This window comes from Pristiophorus japonicus, unplaced genomic scaffold (genome assembly GCF_044704955.1).
Source record: "Pristiophorus japonicus isolate sPriJap1 unplaced genomic scaffold, sPriJap1.hap1 HAP1_SCAFFOLD_75, whole genome shotgun sequence".
Lineage (NCBI taxonomy): Eukaryota > Metazoa > Chordata > Chondrichthyes > Pristiophoridae > Pristiophorus > Pristiophorus japonicus.
Window position 1 is genome coordinate 1,898,821 of NW_027254666.1, and position 18,216 is coordinate 1,917,036.

General features: G+C 46.6%; 1 non-coding gene across 1 annotated transcript; it reads right to left on the reverse strand.

Moving 5' to 3' along the window:
- Positions 1–17,310: 17,310 nt before the first annotated feature.
- Positions 17,311–17,392, reverse strand: trnas-gcu (transfer RNA serine (anticodon GCU)). The gene has a single exon. It is a non-coding gene; the product is annotated as a tRNA-Ser (tRNA).
- Between the last annotated feature and the right edge of the window lie 824 nt (positions 17,393–18,216).

Below are 18,216 nucleotides of genomic sequence, written 5' to 3' on the forward strand. Positions count from 1 at the left end.
GTCCACACACAGCCCGTGAATGGCCTCTCCATTGCTCCACTCACACCATGTTCCAGAACTAGTTCCTGCTCAACTCTGCCTCTTACACACAACCCCTGAGGGAACTAAACCAGGAACGTTCACTGCTGGTTTGGAGAGAGAAAGCAGCAATGATTGTAAATAGCAGATTCTGACCATTCTATCTCCCTTACCCTGGACACACGCTGTCCAAACACAGCCCGAGAATGGCCTCTCACTTCCCCCACCCACACCACGCACTGAGACTGGTTCTTGCTCCACTCTGCCTCTTACACACAGCCCCCGACTCTCCCTGAACTCCCCCCGGACTCAATGCCGATCTCTGAGCCCATCTGTGGACATGCTCCCAAAGGGCTGCACTGCTGGAAGGAGGCTGCTGCTCGCTGCCTTACCCCGGGGTCACAGTGTCTCCATTCCCGGCTGTTTTAAACCATCTTCTTCCACTCACTGAGTGAATGGCGATTACAGGCAGTTCTGGGGGAGGGGAAGTACATGCGCTCTTCTGCTCACTGTGAATCAACACATGGGGTGGGGCTGAACCACGCATGCGCAGCTCTCTGCAATAATTCAGCCTGTAAAAATCAAGGCGCACATTTCCCAATTTACTTTTATCAAAATCTGAGCAAAGGAACTGGGCCTTGGGGCAAAGGACAGTGAATGATTAAAGCTGGTAGTCTTGTCCCTTGGAGAGACTCACTTTGGGATCATTCCGTGCAGGGTGTTTCTCTCCATGAGCCCGTCTTCACAAAGCAATTCTGCAAAAACATCAGAGGGACGAGGGAGTGGGAAAGTTTGCTGGGACCATGCAGGAGTTAATATCTGACAGAAACAGTCCGAGATCAGTTTAATTACAGCAAAACACTCGGTCATTGAAAGTAATACCGAAGTGGATAATCAAAGGGCTCCAGTGAGGGAGGAACTTAATACAATCACTATTCATAATGAAGTAGTACTCAGAAAAATAATGGGACTAAAGGCAGACAAGTCACCTTGCCCTGATGGCTTACATCGTAGGGTCTTAAGAGAAGTGGCTTCTGAGATAGTGGACACATTGGTTTTAATCTACCAAAATTCCCTGGATTCTGGTGCGGTCCCAACAAATTGGAAAAACGAAAATGTAACGACTCTATTTAAAAAAGGAGGCAGACAAAAAGCAGCAAACTATCGACCAGTTAGCCGAACATCTGTCCTTGGGAAAATGCTGGAGTCCATTATTAAGGAAGCAGTGGCGGGACATTTGGAAAAGCATTATTCAATCAAGCAGAGTCAGTATGGTTTCATGAAAGGGAACTCATGAAGCCTCCCCGACTACCCCCTGATCCATTACTCACCTCCGCCCCGCTGAAAAAGGACTGTTTTGCGGAAAAGATAATCACCATGTCCTTTCCGCCAATACACGCACCACGCTTGCTCCAAACACAGCTCGGTCTCGCGCCTGCGCACTGGGCCCCTGTACTCTGGGCTCGGCACGTCCTCCGTCGCGGGGAATGCTGGATAAATACCAAAGGCCACGTCAGAGAATGGGACAGGATTTACTGGGCCCCCATTGGGCACTGAACCATATTCTTTCTGGCACTAAGACTTTGTTTCTGCTGCTCTGAATAACCCTGTACCTGAGCTGGAGATTAATGTTCTGTCTCAATACTGAATAAATCAGCTTGTTTCAAACACCGTGTGTCCAATATTTCATTTCTCCATAAAAAGAGACTAATAAATGTTCCCTTCTATTCCATTTTGAGCCTTTTCTTACTCTAGATTATTTCACTTCTCAATTAATTCATCTTTTACTACATCAAATCCTAAACTTTTTACCTTTGAGTACACGGCTTGTGGATATCTGAGACTGAACCGGCGTGTCTCACTTTACACTCATTTAACGTTCCTTTCAAACAACCCTTCAAAGAACTGTCTTGCGTAAGACTGTAAATCTGTTATTTTCTGTATTTAACGATTTTTGAATGCGGTTAATAGATCTTCACACATACTGCATGTGATCAACTTTGAAATGTTCTGACCTTTGTAATTGCCTTTGCTAATTTTAATGGGTTAGTTGATTACAATTACTTGTTACTAACATACATTGCAGTATTTCTTGCATCAAAGTAATTGTTTAAATACTTCCTTTATCAGGTCTTTAGCTTCCCCACTGATCTCTGTTTCTTCTTGTGGGTGAATCGAGAACTCGGTGGCAAAGTCTGAGCATAAGGGGGCGCCCATTTAAAATGGAAATGAAGAGGAATTTCTTCTCTCAGAGTGTCGTGAATCCTTGAAATTATCTACCCCAAAGAACAGTGGAGTCTGGGTCATTGTAAATATTTTAGGTGCAGAGAGAGTGATTTTTCAAAGATAGTGGAGTCAACGTTTATGGGGAGAGGGCAGGGAAAAGGAAGTGAGGCCAAGATCAGATCAGCCAAGATCTTATTGAATGGCGGGGTGGGCTGAAGGGGCCAGATGGCTACTGCTGCCCATATTTCTTATGTTCTTATCCTTGGTTAGGAGCTGGATTTAGATGTAGGTTTAGTGGTTGTGGTGATTTGTTCGGATTGGGATTAGTGATTGAGAGAGTCATTAAGATATAATGATTAACTTAGAAAGCACGATTGGCAATATAAGTGTTACTGGACATGCCCTTTTCCATTTCATGTTTTTAACCTCACAGAGCCGAGTCACAAAACAGCCTCACAATGTGTCCATTCAAGGAACCTTCTTTCCTGCGCAAGCCTCGTTTCTTTCTGTCAACAACACATCGTAATCTCTACATTTCTCATGGAAAAATAAATTAGTGACATTAGATTTGTGTATTTTGGAACAATAACAGATGGATACCATTGTTGCACAGGTTACATCTAATCATCAACCTGCCTAAAAAGGACTGCTGACAATAATCTGTCACCAGGCCCCACCAGTCACCGTCTGATTCCTCCATCGTCTCTTCATTCATTACCCACCTCTCCCACTTGAGCTGCTTTCACCGGCATGGACTGGTTAGTCCAATGGCTCATTTCTGTGTCATTCTGTAATTTTGTAGTCTCATTGTAAGTGGTCCCTGGATTTGATGATTCATTGTAACTGGTCCCTGGATTTGGTGCCTCAGTGTAACGGGTCCCTGGATTTGATGTCTCAGTGTAAGGGGTCCCCGGATTTGGTGCCTCAGTGTAAGGGGTCCCTGGATTTGATGCCTCAGTGTAAGGGGTCCCTGGATTTGATGTCTCCTTGTAAGTGGGCCCTGGATTTGATGTCTCAGTGTAAGGGGCTCCTGGATTTGGTGTCTCAGTGTAAGGGGTTCCTGGATTTGATGCCTCAGTGTAAGGGGTCCCTGGATTTAGTGTCTCATTGTAACGGGTCACTGGATTTGATGTCTCAGTGTAAGGGGTCCTTGGATTTGATGCCTCAGTGGAAGGGGTTCCTGGATTTGATGCCTCAGTGTCAGTGGTCCCTGGATTTGATGTCTTAATGTAAGGGGTTCCTGGATTTGATGCCTCAGTGTAAGGGGTCCCTGGATTTGATGCCTCAGTGTAAGTGGTCCATGGATTTGATGCCTCAGTGTAAGGGGTCCCTCGATTTGATGCCTCAGTGTAAGGGGTCCCTGGATTTGATGCCTCAGTGTAAGTGGTCCCTGGATTTGATGTCTCAGTGTAAGTGGTCCCTGGATTTGATGTCTCAGTGTAAGGGGCTCCTGGATTTGGTGTCTCAGTGTAAGGGGTTCCTGGATTTGATGCCTCAGTGTAAGGGGTCCCTGGATTTGGTGTCTCATTGTAAGGGGTCACTGGATTTGATGTCTCAGTGTAAGGGGTCCCTGGATTTGATGCCTCAGTGGAAGGGGTTCCTGGATTTGATGCCTCAGTGTAAGTGGTCCCTGGATTTGATGTCTCAGTGTAAGGGGTTCCTGGATTTGATGCCTCAGTGTAAGGGGTCCCTGGATTTGATGTCTCAGTGTAAGTGGTCCATGGATTTGATGCCTCAGTGTAAGGGGTCCCTGGATTTGATGCCTTAGTGTAAGGGGTCCCTGGATTTGATGCCTCAGTGTAAGTGCTCCCTGGATTTGATGTCTCAATGTAAGTGGTCCCTGGATTTGGTGCCTCAGTGTAAGGGGTCCCCGGATTTGGTGCCTCACTGTAAGGGGTCCCTGGATTTGGTGCCTCAGTGTAAGAGGTCCCTGGATTTGGTGCCTCAGTGTAAGGGGTCCACGTATTTGATGTCTCATTGTAAGGGGTCCCTGGATTTGGTGCCTCAGTGTAAGGGGTCCCTGGATTTGATGCCTCAGTGTAAGTGGTCCCTAGATTTGATGCCTCATTGTAAGGGGTCCATGGATTTGATGCCTCAGTGTAAGTAGTCACTGTATTTGATGTCTCAGTGTAAGTGGTCGCTGGATTGGGTGCCTCAATGTAAGGGGTCCCCGGATTTGGTGCCTCAGTGTAACGGGTCCCTGGCTTTGGTGCCTCAGTGTAAGTGCTCCCTGGATTTGATGTCTCAGTGTAAGGGGTCCCTGGATTTGCTGCCTCAGTGTAAGGGGTCCCGGGATTTGATGCCTCAGTGTAAGGGGTCCATGGATTTGGTGCCTCAGTGTAAGGGGTCCCCGGATTTGATGTCTCAGTGTAAGGGGCCCCTGGATTTGGTTCCTCAGTGTAAGGGGTCCCTGGGTTTGGTGCCGCAGTGTAAGTGGTCCCTGGATTTGATGCCTCAGTGTAAGGGGTCCATGGATATGATGCAGCCGTGTAAGTGGTCCCTGGATTTGATGCCTCAACGTAAGGGGTCCCAGGATTTGGTGCCCCAGTGAAAGTGGTCCCTGGATTTGATGCCCCAGTGCAAGTGGTCCCTGGATTTGATGCCCCAATGCAAGTGGTCCCTGGATTTGGAGTTACCATGCAAGTGGTTCCTGGATTTGGTGTCTTAATGTAAGTGGTCCCTGGATATTGTCATGTATTCATCTATCATTGTAATCCATGTATAAGCTGACCTAAGTTGTACACCTTGAGAACATTGACCACAAGAGGGTGAACTTGTGGCAGACACTCCTAACTTGGAATTTCAGGTAAAAAAGGGGAAGCTCCACCCACCTTCATCGCTTGAGATCTTGATCATAAAGGGAACTGGTCACAGAGTGACCTTCTTTCAATATGGGCCTCGTGTCCATTTATACTGTATAGTAAGGACATATCATTGGCGACGAGAAACTGTGATTTAAACCACGCGAGCATGGCCACTAGCAGCAGAGAAGAGAGGTACTGTGTTGTGATGATTGAGACGACTTTATTGAAAGACTACAGCAAAGTTTTGTCACAAAGGAAAGTTTGGGACAGGATTCGGCCGACAAACGCAGGGCTCATCTCGACGGTTTGTGGATCCAGAATGTACTTCCTGATTAAGGCCCTTTTAGCACCAGAGAAGCCGGGGACAAGACGTTCGAAGAGCTCAGTAAATTGATCGGGGGACACCTTAAACCTGCGAGCAGCATGCACATCGCGAGACACCAGTTTTACATGAACTGGCGGTGAGAAGGGCAAAGTGTTCCTGACTTCGTGGCAGATCTCCGGCGACTGGCGAGCATATGTAAGTTCACAGATGCAAGCAGAGCAGAAATGATGCGAGTCTTTTTAATTGAGGGCATCGGTCATGCTGGGGTTTTCAGGAAACTGATTGAGACCAAATACTTGACCTTGGAAGCGGCTCTGACAGCCCAGACTTTAACTCAGGGGAAAAAGAGACCAGAATGATGTATGACAAAAATCTTGGCTCAAATGCGGCAAATGACCAGGGAGTCAACATTGTTAACGCGGCACACAGTTCTCTCGGCAGACAAGGGCAATCGGACATGTCCCAGCATGCAGTCGAACCCAAAAGGGGAATTCAACAGAGACAATGGCTAGCTGAACGGTGAATCATGCCATTGCAATGGACAATGCGGCCAGAAATGGGGCAATCAACACCTGTTAATGGTGCACTTAAGGAGAGTTACAGAGACAGTCAGAGACGATCGACTGGTAATGGTCCTTTAGTTTCCAACAATGGGTCCTCCAGCTCATGCTGGAGATGTGAAGCCAAACACCCAGACAAAGCCTGCAGCTATCAGCAATATACCTGCAGAAACTGCAACGTCAGTGGTCAATTGGCGCGTATCTGCAGGAAACCTGCATCCAGGTTGATGTACGAGGAGGACAGGCCCGATGTAAGCTCTAGGAGGCCAAATGAATACTGGTGAAAGTCACTGGAAACTGAAGTTCAGCGAGTTCATGTGGAGCACATATACAGTTCATATACCAGGACGCCACCAATAATGATGAAACTGCTCCTCAATGGCATCCCAGTACTAATGGAGCTAGACACGGGGACCAGCCAGTCCTTGATGAGAATCAACCAGTTTGAAAGGTTGTGGGTATCCAAGGCCATGAGGCCAAAATTATTGCCGATTGATGCACAGCTGCGGACATATACAAAGGAGATTATTCCGGTGCTAGATTCGGAGAACAGGTTGCCACTCTGGATTGTCCTGGGTGACGGTCCCACACTACTGGGGATGAGTTAGCTTGCTGTCTTGAACTGGAAATGGGGCGATGTCAGTGCATTTCTTTCCTGGAGCGAGTATCTTGCTCACAGGTCCTAGACAAATTTGACTCATTATTTCAACCCGGCATCTGAACTTTCATGGGGGCTAAGGTAGCGATTCACAAAAGCCCGGACGCCAGGCCAGTGCACCACAAGGCCAGAGCGGTGCCGTACGTGATGCGGGAAAAAATAGAATGCGAATTCGACCGCCTGCCGAGGGAAGGCATCATCTTGCCAGTTGAATTCTGTGACTGGGCGAGCCCGGTCGTGCCGGTGCACAAGGCGGATGGGTCGGTCAGGATATGAAGCGCTTAGAAGGCCACCATCAATCAGGTCTCACTCCAAGACCAGTACCCGCTACCGAGAGTGGAGGACCTCTTTACGACACTATCCGCTGGTAAATTGGACCTGACCTCAGCTCACATGACCCAGGAGCTGGTGAGTGATTCAAAAAGGCTGACAACCATCACGACACACAAGGGGTTGTTTGACTATAACAGATGTCCGTTCGGGATTCGTTCAGCCGCCGTGATCTTTCAGCAAAATATGGAAAGCCTCCTCAAGTCGATTCCAAGGACGGTGGTTTTTCAGGACAACATCACCATCATGGGTCGCGATGCTGAAGAAAATCTCCACGACCTGGATGAGGCGCTACGCAGACTGGACCGGGTAGGGCTGCGACTGAAAAAGGCAAAGTGCATCTTCTTAACTCCAGAAGTAGAATTCTTGGGGAGGAGGGTAGCAGCAGACGGGATCACACCTACTGTGTCCAAAACGGAAGCGATCCGGAGAGTACCCAGACTTTTTTGGTAACTTTGTTCCCAAATTGAACAAGCTGTTAGAGCCTCTACACGTGCTCCCACGCAAAGGTCGCGATTGGGTCTGAGGGAACAGCCAGGAAAGGGCTTTTGATAGAGAACGCAACTTGGTCTGCTCCAACAAACTGTTAACATTATATGACCCATGCTCTACCTGCATCTCTCTGGAAAGAGAGAAGACTGCCTGGAAGGATCCCAGAGTGAGGAAATTCAGAATCACGGTCACCTTCACTGCTAGTAGCAGAGCTGTCCTTATCATGGACTGAGGCTGCAGGTTTGGTTACAAGAGGTGGCAGAGGTCCATGAGCACCTCCTTTGTAAAGGGCATACACCTCCCACGCTGCTTCTGGCTCAGGCTGAGGCAAAATAATTGCTCTTGGAAGGCCCTAGTTTGGCAGGAAATTTGAGCTGGAGACAGATCACAAATACCTAACGTCCCTTTTGGCCGACAACAAAGCCATACAGAGGTGGGCACTTACGTTAGCCGCCTATGACTACACAATTCTGCACAGATCGGGCACTGAACACTCTGCCGATGCAATCAGCAGGCTCCCACTAGCCACCACTGAGGGGGCAACTGAGCACGATGCTGAGATGGTGATGGCTGTTGAAGCTTTCGAAAGCGAAGGTTCACCTGTGACAGCCCGTCAGATTAAAGCCTGGACAAATAAAGACCCGCTACTCTCTTTAGTTAATAAATGCGTCCTGAATGGGGAGTGGGCAGCCACGTACAGGGCATGCCCTGAGAAAATTAAACGGTTTCATCGGTGCAAGGATGAACTCTCCATTCAGGCCGATTGCCTACTATGGGGAAATCGAGTAGTCATGTCCCAGCGGGGCAGAGAGATGTTTATCATAGAACTTCACAATGAGCACTTGGGCATTGTCATGATGAATGCAATTGCCAGGTCACACATTTGGTGGACAGGGATAGATGCAGACCTGGAACTTTGTGTTCGCAGGTGCAACACGTGTGCTCAGCTGGTCAACGCATCCAGGGATGCCGCCCTTAGCCCCTGGTCCTGGCCCGCCAATCCATGGTGACGCATCCATGTGGATTACGCAGGTTCTTTCATGGGAAAACTGTTTTTGGTTGTCGTAGACGCCTACTGAAAATGGATTGAGTGTGCCATTTTAAATTCAAGAACATCCTCTGCCACGGTCGAAAGTCTACGGGCAATGTTCACCGCCCATGTTTTACCAGATGTCATGGTCTGCTGAAATGGTTCGAGCTTCACAAGCATTGATTTCCAAGACTTCATGGCAGGCAATGGAATCAACCATGTCAGAACGGCACCGTTCAAGCCGGCCTCAAATGGCCAGATGGAACGAGCAGTGAGGATAATCAAACAGGGGATCCTCAGAATCTAAGGGAGTTCCGTTCAAAGCTGCTTTATCACGCTTCCTGTAGGCCAATAGATCCCGAACACACACGCTCACAGGGATTCCACCCGCAGAGCTGCTAATTAAAAGGACACTCAAAACCAGGTTATCCCTTATACACCCTGCTATGAAAGAAATTCTTGAGAGCAGGCGCGAGTCACAATGTGACTGCCATGACAGGAATGCGAGGGCGCCATTATTGATGTCAATACACTGTTTTTGTCCTTAATTACGCTGCAGGGCCCAAATGGCTTCCAGGCACTGTGTTTGTCAAAGAGGGGAATTAGGGTTTTGTAGTTAAACTTACCAATGGACAAATCTGCCGCAAACAAGTGGATCAAACTAAAAGGAGGTTCATCAACCCCATAGAAAAAGCAGAGGAAGAACACGACGTAGAGTTTACTCCAGCACAGGTGACTGAACACCGGAACCAAGTGGAGGAGAGCCCAGTCACTGTGGGCAGTCCAGACAGGCCTGAGGCACCACAAACAGCAGATACTCAGGCCAGCGCCCAACAACAGGAGCCCCAACTCAGGCGCTCAACAAGGGAGTGTAAACCACCAGAGAGACTTAACCTGTGATCTCAATAAGACTTTGCGGAGAGGTGATGTCATGTATTTAACTATCATTGTAATCAATGTATAAGCTGACCGAAGTTGTGTACCGTGAGAACATTGAACACAAGGGGGTGAACTTGTGGGAGACACTCCTAACCTGGACTTTCAATTATAAAAGGGGAAGCTCCACCCACCTTCATAACTTGAGGTCTTGGTATTAAAGGTAACTGGTCACAGAGTGACCTTCTCTCAAGTGTGGGCCTCGTGTGCATTTATACGGTATAGTAAGGACATATCAGATTTGGTGTCACAATGTAAGTGGTCCCTGGATTTGGTGTCACTATGTAAGGGAATTCTGGATTTGTTGTCAAGCACACCTCATCATTGGAACTATGGACAACCCCGCAGCCCAGCAACGCATTCAGCACAGAATGATCCCACTAAAATCTATTCCCAATTAACACTACCCACATTAATTCACCAGAAACAGCCCAGTGCCTGCATGGAACTGCAGCCCCATGTCTAACTTTGGTGGAACACACAATACAAAACATTTTAAAGCAAAAATAAACCCGATCATAGTTCAACAAAGGCAATTAATGGGCAGTAAGTACTCCTCACTGATACACCTCTTTCACCTCTACTCTCCAACTATCCCTCTCCAACTACTCTTTCGCCCCTATTCTCCAAACCCCTCACCCCAACTCCTCTATCACCCCATTTCTTTCAAACTCTCACCCGAACTTCTCTTTCACCTTTCGCTCCAAACCCCTTCCCCAACTCCTCTTTCACCCCAACAATTTCATTTTCAACATCACGTACACAAGTCATCCACACTGGAGGTAAATCTGAGGAGCGTCTGTGTGATGGTGAGGTAATCACTGGACAATAAAATGCAGATACTTGTGGGTGGCTGCTCATTACCCTCGGTGTAATTTAATCCGCTTTCCCATTGAATGCTGCCCACAGATGGTTACCTTGGTAACGGAATGGTCAGTGTGAAATCACTTTCTAAACAAGGGCACACATGGCAGTGGGTCATCAATTAATGGTAAAGGGATTAAACACTCTGCAATTACATTGTAAATAATAGGAAAGAAATGCTGAAAAATAACTGGCGAAGATCATAGCTTATCTCTGTAGAATGCACGAACAAACAATAAGAATGATGTGTTTAGTTTACACACATACACACACTTACACATATATATGTAGCAAAGACTTTGTGTACACACTTTTCAGTTGTTGTACTTAAGCTGATCCAATATGTTTTATTAGGTGTTGCTGCGTCAGGATATAAAGATACCGCACGATATTGCTCCTCCCGCTGCCTGGAGGAATGGAGCAGATATTTAAAGAGACAGGGACTCCCTTTTCTCTGCCTAGTTATACTTAAAAGAACAGTCCAGTTTATCTCGGAGTGTCGGAGGACTTCACAAGCCGAGCTCCCATTAACAGTCGCTCCCTTCTGTATTGTGCAGTGATTGTAAAGCTGTATATTTTCAGTGACTTGAGCCTTTCTATAATGACTCAATTGTTTTTGATGATCCATTTGATTTGCTTTTCTAATTTGACAGGATTTCAGAATTGTGCATTGTGACGAAGGTTTTGTTTAAAGATGGATTTAATTTTCTTTGAAATTATTCTTTCTTACCCTCCCCCAACACCACAAATTTTAGAACACTCTGCAATACTGACTGGGAAGGTCCCAAGTTCGGTCCTTGATCTGGGCTGTTAGTTGTTCTCAGTCATGGCAGTAGTTCAGGGGTTCTAATTGTCTTCACTACCACTGGACTAAATATAAGTAAGAATTATCCAGTGCCCTTGCTCTTGCTACCGATCCAGTGACATCAACTGAGAAGTGTGTGGATGTCACTTGAGGGCAGGATTGAACTCGGCTCTGATGCCTATCACAGTGGAAATGTCTATCCTCTACTTAAAGTAACAACTTTTGTCACCTCCATTTGCTGGGTATTAGAAGGGGCGGATCTGCAGCTTGGAAACTCAAATCAACCTTCACGTCAAGATTTGAGGAAATCATCAGTTTCATCAGGATCACTTTATCATCAGACTTTGGGAAAACACCAATCACAGCGGGGAGAAACAGGACATATGTTCTGTGTATGGATGCACCTTCAACCAATCGTCTAGCCTGTGAGACTCGTGTGCCCAGCTAACTCAACAATGTGAATGTGGGGACAGTGGGAATGGATGCAGAAGCACGTCAAGTGAAAACACATCAGGGAGAGGCCGTTTACCAGCTGAGTGTGGAAAGAGATACAGTCGCTTATCTCAACAACTGCTGCAGGCACATGCTAAGTCCTGTCACTGAAAGTGATTAACAGACTGGATTTTGTGTTCTTGATCCCGGGCGTGTTAGCTTTCCCTAACCTGGACATTAAGGCAAAGAGAGGCACGCTGGAAGGTGTGGGGAACTGGGACTTGTCTCTGAGAGTAACCAAAGGCATGAGAATGGAAACAATCGAGAGTTAGAAAGGAGAAAAGGCCCCAAATGGAACAGTCGGTAACAGGACATCAATAGTCGCCTCTTGTCATAGAGATATCAAATATTGACACGTTGTGTAATTTGAAATATCAAAATATTAAACTGCAGCCCAGTATTCAGAATGATTAACATCAGCAGAAACAAATCCTAACTGACAGGACAAACATGATTCAGTCAGAATGTGATTAACAGCAGTAATAACAGTAGAACCCAACCCCTGCAGTCACTTGAGAACTCGCAATTCAGATGACTGAGTAAATCTCTTCCCACACTTCCCCAGTGTGAAATCACTGGAGTTTCAGCAGATGATGGAGTGAACCCCTACCCACACACGGAGCAGGTGAACGGCCTCTTCCCGGTATGACTGTGACAATGAATTTCTACATCAGACGGGGAGCTGAATCCCTCCCCACAGTCTCCACATTCCCATGGTGTCTCCATGGTGTGGGTGTCCTTGTGTTTCTCCAGGTTGGACGATCAGTTGAAGATTCGTCCACACACACAACACGTGTAGCTTTTCTCTGTTGTGAATGGTGCGAAGTTATTTCAGGCTGTGGAACTGGTTGAAGCTCTTTCTAGTGCACTGGAACAATCTCACGCGGATGTTTTGTGTGTCGTGGTGCTTTCCCAGTTGTTTGAAATATTTTCCCTCAGAGAGAACAGACAAATATTCCTGCTTCCACATTCAAAGGCGGAGGATGTTGATCATTTCCACCTTACATGGTTGGGTTCAGACCTGCACCAGCTGTGTGCAAAGTGAGAATAAAATCAATGAGATGCTGATTTTCGCTGCTGGCTACTGGGTCTTTTGCGCTGGCCCAACAGTGTTAGACTGTGTTGCCCGAAAGGCTGAGCCTGGGCTGGCCCAATAGGGTGAGCCTGTGCGGCCCGAAAGGGTGAGACTGTGCTGGCCAAATAGTGTAAAACTGTGCTGGGCCGATCGGGTGAGCTTGTGCTGGGCCAATAGGGTGTGACTGTGCCGGCGCAATAGCGTGAGCCTGGGCTGGGCCATTAGGGTGAGACTGTTCTGGCCCGATAGAGTGAGACTATGCTGGACCGATCGTGTGAGACTGTGCTGGCCCTATAGCGTGAGCCTGTGCTGCCAGATAGTGTGAACTTGTGCTAGCCCGATAGGGTGAGACTGTGATGACCCGATAGGATGAGCCTGTGCTGGCCCAATATTGTGAGATTGTGCTGGCCTTGTTGTAATGTGCCAGGCAGGAGGCCTCACCAGTGATGCGGTCTAAAATATCCTTCACAACCGAGTTCATGATGCCCATGGCCTTGGAGGAGATACCGGTGTCAGGGTGAACCTGCTTCATCAGCTGTAAATGGAGTAACTCTCGTTCCTCGACTTTCTGCGCTTCTTTCCGCTCTTCGGTTGTGTTGTAGTGACTGTTTTCTTGGCGCCTTTCTTGGCAGTAACTAATAAGAACATAAGAACATGAGAATTAGGAACAAGAGTAGGCCATCTAGCCCCTCGAGCCTGCGCCGCCATTCAACAGGATCATGTCTGATCTGGCCGTGGACTCAGCTCCACTTACCCGCCCGCTCCCCATAACCCTTAATTACCTAATTGGTTAAAAATATATCTCTCTGTGACTTGAATACATTCAATGATCTCGCCTCAACTGCTTCCTTGGGCAGAGAATTCCACAGATTCACAACCCTCTGGGAGAAGAAATTCCTTCTCAACTCGGTTTTAAATTGGCTCCCCCGTATTTTGAGGCTGTGCTACCAAGTTCTAGTCTCCCCGACCAGTGGAAACAACCTCTCTCCCTCTATCTTGTCTATCCCTTTCATTATTTTAAATGTTTCTGTAAGATCACCCCTTATCCTTCTGAACTCCAACGAGTAAAACTGTTTCCCCCGGTGGTGGGAGCGTGCTCAGCGGCCGCCATATTGGTCAGGACGGTCTCACGGCGCATGCACGGTCTTTGTGCAGGGACAAAGGGTGGGCGGGGCTTCAGGATGTCTGTCAGTTTGATTGGTCACATGTTTGTGTCCAGGTCAGTGGCCCCTGAAAGGGAGCCTTGTTGTTCTGATAGTTGTCTGGTAACCCTGTGCCAGCGCGCCTCACCCTATTGGTTCAGACCAGCCCAAGCTAACCCAATTGAGCCAGCCCAGTCTCACCCTAATGGACCAACACAATCTCATCTCCTTGGGTCAGCCCGGGCCCACACTATTGGGCCAGACCGGGCTCACCCAATTGGGTCACCCAGGCACATCCTATTGGACCAGCCCGTGTTGACCCTATTGACCCAGCACAAAAGGCCCATTGATCAGCAGAGAAAATCAGCAGCTCATTTATTTTATTCTCACTTTGTTAGCTGGAAATGATGAATACCATCTGCCTTTGAATGTGGAAGGAGAAACATTTTTCAGTTCTGTCTGTGGGAAAATATTTCAAACATCATCAGTGTGACTGGAAAAGCAGCGACACACACATTCCCGATCCGAGTGAGAATGTTCCAGTGTACTGATTTTTGAAAGAGCTTCAACCAGTTACACAGCCTGAAAAACATCGCACCATTCACAGTGGGGAGAAACTACACGTGTTCCGTGTGTGGACGAAACTTCAACTTATCGTCCAACCTGGAGAGACACAAGGACACCCACACCATGGAGATATCATGGAAATGTGAAGACTGTGAGAAGGGATTCAGTTCCCCGTCTGATCTAGAAATCCATCATCGCAGTCACACTAGGGTGAGACTGTTCACCTGCTCTGTGTGTGGCCAAGGTTTCACTCAGTCATCTGATCTGCTGAAGCTCCAGCGAGTTCATACTGGGGAGGTGTGGAAAGGATTTACTCTGTCATTTGAATTGCGAGTTCGCAACTGACTGCAGGGGTTGGGTTCTACTGTTAGTACTGCTGTTAATCACATCCTGACTGAATCGTGTTCATTCTGTGAGTTGGGATTTGTTTCTGCTGATGTTAATCACCCATAAAACTGGTTTGGAGTTTACTATTTTGATATTTCAAATTACACAGTGTGTCGATAGTTGATGTCTCCATGATAAGAGGAGACAAATTGATGTCATGTAACTGACTGCTTCACTTTGCGCCTTTACTCCTTTCTAACTGTAGAATGTTTCAGTTCTCAGACCTTTGGTTACTCTCAGGACAAGTCCCACTTCCCCATACCGTCCAGAGTGCCTTGATGTCAAGGGTCGGGAGAGCTAACACGCCCGGGATCACTAACCACAAAATCCAGTCTGTTAATCACTTACACATATTGGAATTTTCTTGTTTCCACAGCATCTCTCTCACCTTCAATGTGTGAGTAGACTATCACATCTGCAAAGCTGGTTTCAATTTAAATTTGAATCCACTCAGTAAATGTATTTTTGAAAATATCTACAAGTAAACCGATCGCATCAACTAATTGGCAAAGGTTTACAGTCAACTCGATGAACAAGTAAAAATATCATGGCCCAATAACACAGCTCGATATTCACAGGAGAAAGTCTGTTATCTAATTCCTCGAATGTCAGTTGGTGAGATGAGAGACTGAATCACTTTCCACATTCAGCTGGTAAATGGCCTCTCCCTGATGTGTTTCCACCCAACGCACATCTGCATCCATTCCCACTGTCCCCACATTTACAGTGTTCAGTCAGCTGGGCACACGAGTGTCACAGGTTGACGAATGATTGAAGTTCTATCCACACACAGAACATGTGTACAGTTTCTCACCGCTGTGATTGGTGTTTTTCCAAAGGCTGATGAAAACGTGATCCTGATGAATCTGGTGAATCTCTCAAACCTTGACGTGATGTTTGGTTTGAGTTACCAAGCTGCAGATTCTCATACCCTGCAAATGCATGTTACAAAGGTTGTTCCTTTAATTACAGGATATTAATTCAGAAGAGACAAATCTAGATTCTATAGGATATTCTGTCCTCTCCTGTCCCTCCAAAGATGTAAAAGCCTTATTCTAGACACTCTCCCTCCATCCTTACTGTCTAAAATCAACAGAAATTTGTTAACCTCTGGTGCTTCACCATCAGTCGAGTGTCAGCAGGATTTCCACTGTGACAGTCATTGGAGCCGAGTCCATTCCTACCCCCAAATGACATCCACAAACCTCCCAATTGATGTCACTGGATCAGTATCAAGAGCAAGGTAGGTGGCTGATTTTTACTCATATTTAGCCCAGTGGTACTGAGGACAATTATAACCCCTGAACTGCTGCCTTGGCTGAGAGCAACAAAGAGCCCAGATCAAGGATCGAACTTGGGAACTTCCCAGTCAGTATTGCAGAGTGTTCTAAAATTTGGGGGGTTGAGGGAGAGTTGGAAATAATATTTTGAAACACATTTTACTCCACCTTTAAACAAAACCTTCGTCACACTGCACAATTCTGAAATTTTTACAAATTAGACAAGCAACTCAAATGGATTATAAAAATAATGTGCCATTTTAGAAAGGCTCAAGTCAATCGAATAGACAGCTTTACAATCACAGGACAATACATAAGGGAGCGAATGTTAATGGGAACTCGGTTCGTGAAGTCCGCCGACACTCTGAGATAAACTGGACTGTTCCTTTAAGTATAAATAGGCAGAGAAAAGAGAGTCCCTGTCCCTTTAAATAGCTGCCCCATTCCCCCTGGCAGTGGGAGGAGCAACGGCGCGCAACTGCTTGAGATACTGACACAGCAAATACCGCCGGATTGGTTCCCGCAAGTTCCCAAAGTCCTAAGAAATAATTTGCATCAGGTTAAGGAGAACAACTGAAAAGACTGCACACCGAGTCGTTGCTATGTGCGTGTGTGTGTGTGTGTGTACACAAAACACATCATTCTTAATCTTTGCGAGAGATAAGCTACATTCTGCACCAGTTATTATCCAGCATTTTATTTCCTATTATTTACAATGTAATTGCAGAGTGTTTAATTAATTTACCATTTATTGATGACCCATTGTCTTGTGTGCTATTGTTTAGAAAATGATGTCAGAATGACCATTCCGTTACCAAGGTGACCATGTCTGTCCGCAGTATTCAGTGGGAAGGGAATTAAATCCTTGCTCTTGGATTTGGACGCTGTGGGAACATCGGCGCAAAATCACACGTTTTAATTTGAAATGTGCCTGTTTTCTCACATGTCGAGCGGCTGTGAGAAATGGAACTTTGAGTAAAAAATGGCGGAGCTCGTCCGCAAACCTCTCACATATCAAATGTGATCATCCCTAAAGAAGAATCATAGCCCAAGACCAACGAGCCGCCAACAGTAAAGAGTGTAGCTCTCAGATTATGACGGTAGTGAGAAAATTCATTCGGCCCATCGTGCTTGTGCTGTCCCTCAGAGAACTATCTAATTAGTCCTCCTCTCCATCGTCCTAAAATGTTATCCTTTTGACGAATATATTATTTATTTGAGACATGACATGAGCAAAGTGCAGCATCCTTGCAAGTAAAAGGGGAATTTGGCGATGAGGTTAAATGTGAACGTCAAAACGTGGTCAAGGTGTCAACCAACGACGACGACGGGATTCGAACCCATGTGTGCAGAGCGCAATGGATTAGCAGTCCATCGCCTTAACCTCTCGGCCACCTCGTCCCTGCTTTAACAAATCGTCAGCCATTAAATCTCCTGCTTTTCGTATCCAAACAGAAATAACATGCAAGAAAGTCCACTTCACAGCTTGCTCTGCCCGTGCATGCAGATCGACAATGATGAAAACTTGCCATGAGATTCTTTCAGCAAACAGCCTTCCTTTGCTTCAGGTGAGTGACTGGAAGAGATGGTTGGTTTCTCGGCAGAATCACAACAAAGAATATAAAATTTCACGTAGCGAGTTAAGTTGACCTCGGCAGGACGCGAACCTGCAATCTTCTGATAACTTTGCTGCGAAAATCGAAGTCAGACGCCTTACCCATTAGGCCACGCGACCGCTGCCTGCGTCATTCATTGTGTTGTTGTGTATATTGCGAGCAAATTCCGGGCAACTGCAATATCAAGGAGTGGTTTTTGGAAAAGATGAGCATATTTCGAGTCAATGAACAGATGCACTGCGATCTGGATGCGCACCGGCGCAGGCAAGCCGAATGAAAATTGGAACACAACAGTTTAACAATTCGGTCATTGCAGCTGAAATCATACTCCTTCTCAAACTACACAGGATGACCCGGGTTTATGAGAAAATCCGTTTTAACGAGAAAGATTATGAATCGGAACTGATAACCAGCCCATTTAAACAGAAACAGAATGATCCGGGACTGCAAGGACATCCCTTTTACCCAGATGCAGAATAACCCTTGACTGACAGCAGTTCCCTTTTAAAAGAATAAAGTGAGATTTAGATCATCCATGAAGGCAATTGTGCAGTGGGGCTCAGGAGCACGCGAGGCAGAGACTGTTATTGAAGCCAGGCAGGAAGGATG